Source organism: Panthera pardus, unplaced genomic scaffold (assembly GCF_024362965.1).
Source record: "Panthera pardus isolate Hobbes unplaced genomic scaffold, ASM2436296v1 HiC_scaffold_21, whole genome shotgun sequence".
In the NCBI taxonomy this organism is placed as follows: Eukaryota; Metazoa; Chordata; class Mammalia; order Carnivora; family Felidae; genus Panthera; species Panthera pardus.
The window spans coordinates 67,087,330-67,095,289 of NW_026526777.1; the positions used below are offsets into that span (position 1 = coordinate 67,087,330).

Here is a 7,960-nt window from a genome sequence, read left to right on the forward strand (position 1 = left end):
AAATTATTCCCTACTTGATTTATTTTCTAATGCTGAACACACACACACACGGACACACAGACACACAGACACACACACACACACACACACGAGTTCCTAAAGGCTCCCTGCTTACAAGTGAAACGGTGATTCTGACACTGAAAAGGACCCCAAAGAGCAGATAGTTGACCCTGAGCACCCCCTGCATATGTTATGGTCAAATCAGAACCGGAGAAGGAAGAATGAGGTTTATTTCTTGAAAAGGAGGTGGTTCCAGTGAGTGAAAATAACTCCCACGGGAGTCCCACGAAAAAGGCAGGGATTTGAGCCACAAAGTAAATTATCAGGACAAGTTACAGCAGAGTAGAATGATCGGGCCTCCGCGGGGCCTGCCTGCGCACGGTCAAGGTATAATTTAACACAGACCAACGTGTGTCTTCTCGCGACGGAGTAGGTCGTTGTCTTTGCCCGATCATTGTCTGCATTTCTGTTTTAGATAAAAACTGGGAGCTTTGCTTGGCTTCCGCTGGAGCCGGTTCAGAGCCAGGGGGCCGCCACGGTGGCTGATGGGTCATTCTCAGACCCCGCTGACCTCAGATCTTGAATCGTTCCTGCCACTTTCACTGGTAAATATCTCACCCCGTACGTGTTTCCGGGCATTGGGTGATGGGGCTGGCTCTCTGTGCCATTAGTGAACGCCGTTCAGAAGAAACCGCGCTGGGTTTGCTGCGGGGAGGCTTGCTATGACGCAGGCAAGATGGTCTTATTTCCTTACATTTTGAATGCCAAGGCTGGGGTTGGTAAAAAGAGGATTATGCCAGACCAATGTTATTTCCTTTTACGCTAAAGGGGCAGGATATATGGTGGTGGGTGGCGGAGAGTGGAGGGTGGGGGAAGGAGGTAGCTTCTGTGGATGTGAATAAGGCAGTTGATCCTATGTCACGTGCACCCCTAAGCCAGAAGCTGGGACACTGGTAACACTACTATTAGCGAATTGAAAATTCCTAAACAATGATTATCGGTGACTCCTTATCAACTCGAGGACATCCTCAGGGGTTGGTTCTTTATCAGTAATTCAGACAAAGATATCGAAAGTATTCACCACATTTGGAGAGGGCCGCCATCTGCGGGGAGGGGAAGGCTATCAACTTGAATATTAGGAACAGAATGCAGCCTGACTTTGAAAATTCAGAAACGTTGTCTATTAAAGCCAAAATTTGCTCTTAGTCTCAACAGAGACAAATGCGTGTCAAAATCTTTAGGAGTCGGGACTATGGGCTCAAGGGGGCGTAAGACCAAAGAGTCTTACACAGGAGAAAATGCTTCCACGTCAGACCCTAAGCGAAGTGAGTCAGCAATGCCGTATCCTAATTAAAACGATTCATTGTGATCAAGGATACGTTAAAGGGAATATACCACGCAAAGACAAGAAATCATCTCTTTGTGGTGTTTAGCATTACTAGGACTGGGACTTGGTTTGTTATGAGCCCACTTTACAAAGAGCAAACGTTCCAGAGAAGTCGGCTAATGGCGATGGGAGAAATGACAAACAGAAGGAAGAGGAAAGCCGTAGCTCTTCACGCGGGACAAGCCCTCAGGGCCCCACCCTCAGTGTCGGATGTTATTTTCAAGTCTCTTCTGCAGGGTCAGATTTTACAACTCTGGAGCTCAGCTTTACTGAAAAATGAAAAAATAGGTAAGCTGATGGGCTAAAATTAGCCCCTAATTATTTGCGAAGCGCTTCTCTATCAGGTTCTCCTCGAGCCTGTCCTACTTTTCTTTGTCCCTGGCGTTAGAGACCATTTATCTTTTTTAAACAACCTCGGAATCACAGTAGCACATCCTTGGCCTAAAATTCAGACTTCTGTTGTACTCATTCTGGTCAATTACTGCTCTTCACTAAAACGCTAACCCATAAATAAGAGAGGTCAGCAAACCTGAGGTTCTCAGCCAACATTTCTGGCAATTAGATGCTCCCAGAATCGCCAAGTGTGACAGCAGTGTTGGTCGCACCCGAGCTGGTCTGGGTGAGGGCTGGCTCCTCAGGTCTGCTCAGTGCCCTGTACTTCCCTCCATCATACAACTCATTACACTTTCTTTTTTAAATATTTGTACTTACTTTTTAAAAGTAAGCTCTACACCCAACACAGGGCTCGAACTCACAACCCCAAGATCAAGAGTCGCACGCTCCAACTGAGCCAGCCAGGCGCCCCTGTTTATCACACTTTCATTCATGTATGTTTCTTTCTTTTTTTTAAAAATTTTTTTAAAAAATTTATTTTTGAGAGAGAGACAGAGTGCGAGCAGGGGAGGGGCAGAGAGAGAGGGAGACACAGAATCCGAAGCAGGCTCCAGGCTCCGAGCTGTCAGCGCAGAGCCCGATGTGGGACTCGAACCCACGAACCATGAGATCATGACCTGAGCTGAAGTAGGACACTTAACAGACTGAGCCACCCAGGCGCCCCTATTTATTTTTTAAAGCCTTCTATTGAAGTATAACTTACATTAGAAACGTGTACAGGGGCACCTGGGTAGCTCAGTCGGTGAAGCGTCCGACTTCGGCTCAGGTCATGACCACACGGTTAGCGAGTTCGAGCCCTGCGTCGGGCTCTGTGCTGACAGCTTGGAGCCTGGAGCCTGCTTCCGGTTCTGTGTCTCCCTCTCTCTCTGCCCCTCCCCGCTCACACTCTGTCTGTCTCTCTTTCTCAAAAATATATAAACATTAAAAAAAAGAGAGAGAAATGTGTACAAATCCTCAGAGTTTAATATATTTCCCAAAACTAAACACACTTGTGTCATCAGCCCCCAGATGAAGAATTAGAACGTGCCCCATCCAGTCACTACCCATCCCCAAAGGTGGATGGAATCCAATCTCTTTCATTTTTGCTTTACCAAGAGTACTCCACTGAACGTACCTGGACATGTCCCTTGGCTGGTGTGCACGTGAATTTCTCTAGAATAGATACCTAGACCCATCCTGATTTTAGAGGCGGCTGGCGCTCCATAGAAACACCAGTGTTTTCTATCTCTTTTAGAACAGTAGAATTTGGCCTTTGGATGGCTTTTCTCTGGCATCAGAGATGGATGAATGGTTGATAAATGTGGCCAATAGCCTCAAGTTATTTTGCATTTTGTTGTTGTCCTCGAGCTGAAACAGAGGAACTGTGATCAGTCCTCCTTCAATGTCTGAAGTATGTTTGTCCTCTACATAAAGTCTAACTGTGGAAACTCTGACCCTATAATTTGTTGTAAAGAAGTAGGCCTGGAGTTTTGAAGGAATATCGAATATACTAGTTTGGAACATGAGCAGCATTTTCTTTTCTTTAAAAAAAAATTTTTTTTTAATGCTTATTATTTATTTCTGAGAGAGAGAGAGTGAAAGCAGGGGAGGGGCAGAGAGAGAGGGGGACATAGAATCCGAAGCAGGCTCCAGGCTCTGAGCTATCAGCCCAGAGCCCGATGCGGGGCTTGAACTCACGAACCAGGAGATCACGACCTGAGCTGAAGTTGGACGCTTAACTGACTGAGTCACCAGGCGTCCCTAGGGTAAGAACTTTTAAGATGTTGTGTCCTGTTTGTATTAACAGCAACTAACCCAGGACTTAGCACAGTAAATACTCAGAGAATGCGTATCCTCTGATGCAGGAATGTTCTAAGAAGGTACAACGGTGACCCGAAAGGAATACTTATCAACCCAGCCCGGGGTAGGTGGAAAGGCCAGGATCAGGAAAGTCTTTGTAGAGGAAAAAATGTATGCCTGGTGTGGTAGGCTGGATAATGACCCCCCGAAGCTGTCTGTGTCCATCGTTAGTACATGCAAATATGTGAGGGGCAAGAGGGACTTTTGCAGATGGGATTCAGTTGAATATTTTAAGACGGTGGAATTATCTGGAAGAGCCCAGTGTAGTCACGGGTCCTTATGGGAGAGAGGCAGGCAGGTCTGAGTCCGCAGCCAACATGGGAGAAGCAGACTCAGGTTCTGCCCTTGAGCCTTGAGAAAAAATCCCACCCTGCTGACCTCTTTGCTAGAGGACTACTGAATCTGATTTTAGACTTCTTTTTTTTTTTTTTTAACGTTTTATTTATTTTTGACAGAGAGAGTCCGAGCAGAGCAGGGGAGGGGCAGAGAGAAAGGGAGACAGAATCCACAAAGCAGGCTCCAGGCTCTGAGCTGTCAGCACAGAGCCGGACATGGGGCTCAAACCCGTGCACCATGAGATCATGACCTGAGCCGAAGTCAGATGCTTAACCGACTGAGCCACCCAGGCGCCCCTGGTTTTCGACTTCTAAGCTCTGTAACCGTAAGATCATCAATGGTATTGTTTTAAGCAGCCCGGTTTGTGGTGATTTGTTACCCCAGCGATAGGAAACCAGAACACTCGTCCGCCCCGCGCCTGTAACCCATCCTTCCTGGTGATTTCCTCACACACGTAGACACTCGTCCAGGGCTGTGCTCTCTCAGCCCTTGACTGCCTTTCTTCCAGAGAGCTCTACCCTACGTCAGCACTCACTGCATTCACCAGAGGCCACCCGGGATGTTGCAGGTCCTCTGCAACTTTCACTTTTAAGGGTCACCCTCTGGTCTCCACTTCCTATTTTTCCGGCACTGTCTCCAGGGCCCGATGCCTGCCATCCTCCAACCCCTCCTGGATCCTCCAACCCACTGGCCCTACCACCTGTTCACTGTCCTTCACCCCCGATGTCCTCGCTTCCCTCCTAACCCGATTTAGATTGCTTGGGCAATCACTGTAAACATTCCTTTGCCTCCCTCCTGCTTTGGCCTATTTGCTTACCAAATTCCACCCCTGCCTATATCCGATTTTCTGCCTACACCTTGTGGGCACTTGGCCCACTGAGTATGACCCAAGAAAATGTCCAACCATGCTGCTGGACCCAACTTAAACTCAGAACCACTAATCTCAAGCGGTCCTAGTGCTGTCTGGCTCTCCTTCTGCACTCGCACAGTCCACGCCCCACCCCTCCGTCCCCTCTCCCCAGCTAACCACTGATCCTCCCCCTCCTTCACCACCCACGCTGCTTCTGATTCTGGAAACGGCAGTCAACCAAAGACTCCCACGTGCTTAGGCCGTCGCTTCTCGCCACCTTCCTGCCCTCCTCCCCACACACGCCCTTCCTCTCCCCTCTGTGATTCCCGGTGAACTGTCTGCGTTCCTGTCATAAGCCAACCTGTCCATTCACGCACCATTTCCTTTCTCTGCTCCCGTCTTATTGAAATAGCTCCTGTGGAGGGTCAGTGATTCCAGGCTGCCAAACTCAGTGGCCAGGCCCCATCGAACTTTCCAGAAGCCCCTGAGACAATGATCACACCTTCTTTCTTGAAGCACTTTTTCTGCTGGAGTTTCTGGGACACTCTCGGAGCTCCTCCTCCTGGGCTGAGGACTCTCTGTTTCCACTTGTCTCCCCGACTTCTAGTCCCTTGGAGACCCGGAGCTCAGTCTTGAGAGCTCTCTTCTCCATCTATACACCCTGCCCCTGATCTTATCACAGGCTCCATACTGTCAGTGCAGAGCCCGGTGCGGGGCTCAAACCCACAAACCATGAGATCGTGACCCGCCGAAATCAAGAGTTGGCGGCTTAACCGACTGAGCCACCCAGGCGCCCCAATTTAACAGATATTTATTTATTAATGGAACATTTGCTCTGAAATGTGAGATCCCGTCAAATGTCCGCTGCGTCTTTCCAGAGTACATGCCAAAGCTCTCAATGGCCAAAAGGCTGAAAATGGTCTGCCCCTTTGACCTGGTTTCCTGGCAGACCCCTCCCCCACACTGCTCTCCTTGCTGGCACTCAAAGAAGCCAAGCATACCTCTACCCCCAAGACTTGTATTTGGGGTCCACTCTGCCTGGAATGCATGCTCCCCAAGCTTCATGGCTTGCTTTCTTACTTCTTTCAGGGCTCATGGAACCAGGGAGAACTTTATAAAACAGCACCATCTTACCTGCAACCCCACCCCTCCCTTTTCCCCTGTCCTCACTTTATTCTTCTTCGTGGCATTTTTTTATGCTGTAACGATATTATTGTATATATACTTGAGGACCTGTCTATGGCTTGACTCCCTCCGCTAGAATAGAAACTCTTTGAGAGCTGGAATTTGAGTTATTTTGTTCACTGCTTTGTTGCCAATACTTAGAATACTTTCTGGCATGCGATAGATGTTCAACAAATACTTACAGAATGAATAAGTTTGCTGGATAAAATACAGGATGCCCAGTACTTTTGAATTTCAAGTAAACAAGTTAATTGTTTAGTGTAAGTATATCCCATAGAATATTTGGACATACTTACACTAAAAAGTTTTTTGTTGTTTATTGGAAATTTAAATGTATTTGCATATCCTATATTTTTTTAAGTTTATTTATTTATTTTGAGAGAGAGAGAGAGTACAAGCAGGGGAGGAGAGAGGGAGAGAGAGAATCCTAAGCAGGCTCCACACTGTCAGCACAGAGCCTGACTCAGGGCTTGATCCCACGAACTGTGAGATCATGACCTGAGCTGAAATCAAGACTCAGATATTAAACTGACTGAGCCACCCAGGTGCCCCTCCTGTATTTTTTACAAAGTAAATCTGGCAATCCTATGAACGTATGAATAGTTGGTGAGGGTCTTGAATTCTGCAGGAAGACAAGGGGGTAAGAAAAGACATTCTGGCAAAAGAAGGAGTTTGCAAAGATACACAGGTGTGAGAGCAGTAGCATTCATCCAGAGAAGAATAATTGAGAAAGACCAGCCTATCCTCACCTCTGCCAGGATTGTTTTGTTGGAAAAGACACTTCCAAAGGGTCAGTTTCAACACCTGGATGGACTGTAAGTCCCATCTTTACAGATGGGTAACACTGAAGGTTTTCAGGAAATTTAGAAGACAGAATACATAAAATACAAGAACATCTTGGGGTGGGAGAAAAACGTATTTCTGCTGTTTCAGCCTTGGGATGGCATGAAACCCTTTGCACTTACCGTCGCATTAATGCTGCTATTTTTAGGTCTAATTTCTCTGGGCTAAGTCTCCTCCCTCATAATGGAGGAAGTTATGTGCTGATTAGATCTTTTCACCCGAGAAAGAAACTTCTCCTTATGCAGTGATGCTGTGGTGGGGTGCCCACAGGCCCTTCAGGACTGAGGCACTCATTCACCCAGCTGTCAGGAGTGTTGATGGCTAACTGCTCTTGTTTCAATGATCTTCTGTGAATTGCCATCAGCCAAAGGGAACCACCTTGCCCAAGTCAAACTCTCAACCCCGGTGGCCCACATCCCAGCCCAGAGCCCCTGGTGGGATCAGCCGAGGCCCTCCTGTGATCTGCAGAGCAATTCATCTCCTCCCTGTCTTCGTCCTTCTTCCTTCCTCCCCTTTCCATGTTGATCCGATGACACTCCCCCCTTTATAAATCTAACGTGTGCTAATTCCCGGCTTCCAGTCTGCTTCTTGGGGCACTCCAACCTAGGGTAGTTGGTTCCATGAATGGTCTGAAGAAGACAACTCTAAAAAGGATTTGGGGCTGGATTACCCACAGTCACAGGCCATGACACCAACACTCTAGAAGGTGGAGCAGAGGTAGTGCTTGGCACGCTGTAGCCGTGCGGTTAGAACTTCCGGTGGCGGTGAACTGGGCTTCGGCGTTGGTGGAAGGCAATGTGGGGGCAATATCTCAAGTTTTGGGAAGTTCAGGGGAAGTAGTAATTATAAGAACTATAGACATGGATGGCTGCTGCTGTGGACATTGGTGCATTGGAGAAAGACAAGGAAGGCTGAGGACGATTAATCAAGGATCAGAAAACCAGCTTTCTTCGGCATCCTATAAAGAGACTCTTATCCTACAGCTGGAACACAGAAAAAGCGGAGGATGAGGCCCAGGACTTAATTATAAGAGAAAGCTGCAGGAGAGATCAAATTCACCTCTGTTACATGGGTTCTTCTCCCTCAGCTCACACTTAAGGACCATGGAGGGTTGACAGGGAAGGAAA

At 47.6% G+C, this 7,960-nt stretch overlaps 1 long non-coding RNA gene across 1 annotated transcript; it reads right to left on the reverse strand.

Annotated features, from left to right (window-relative positions):
• Window positions 1–209: 209 nt before the first annotated feature.
• LOC109250486 (uncharacterized) lies at window positions 210–2,647 on the reverse strand. The gene is made up of 2 exons (XR_008424769.1): window positions 2,484–2,647; window positions 210–1,656 (listed from the first exon to the last, which is right to left on the reverse strand). It is a non-coding gene; the product is annotated as an uncharacterized LOC109250486 (long non-coding RNA).
• Window positions 2,648–7,960: the final 5,313 nt, after the last annotated feature.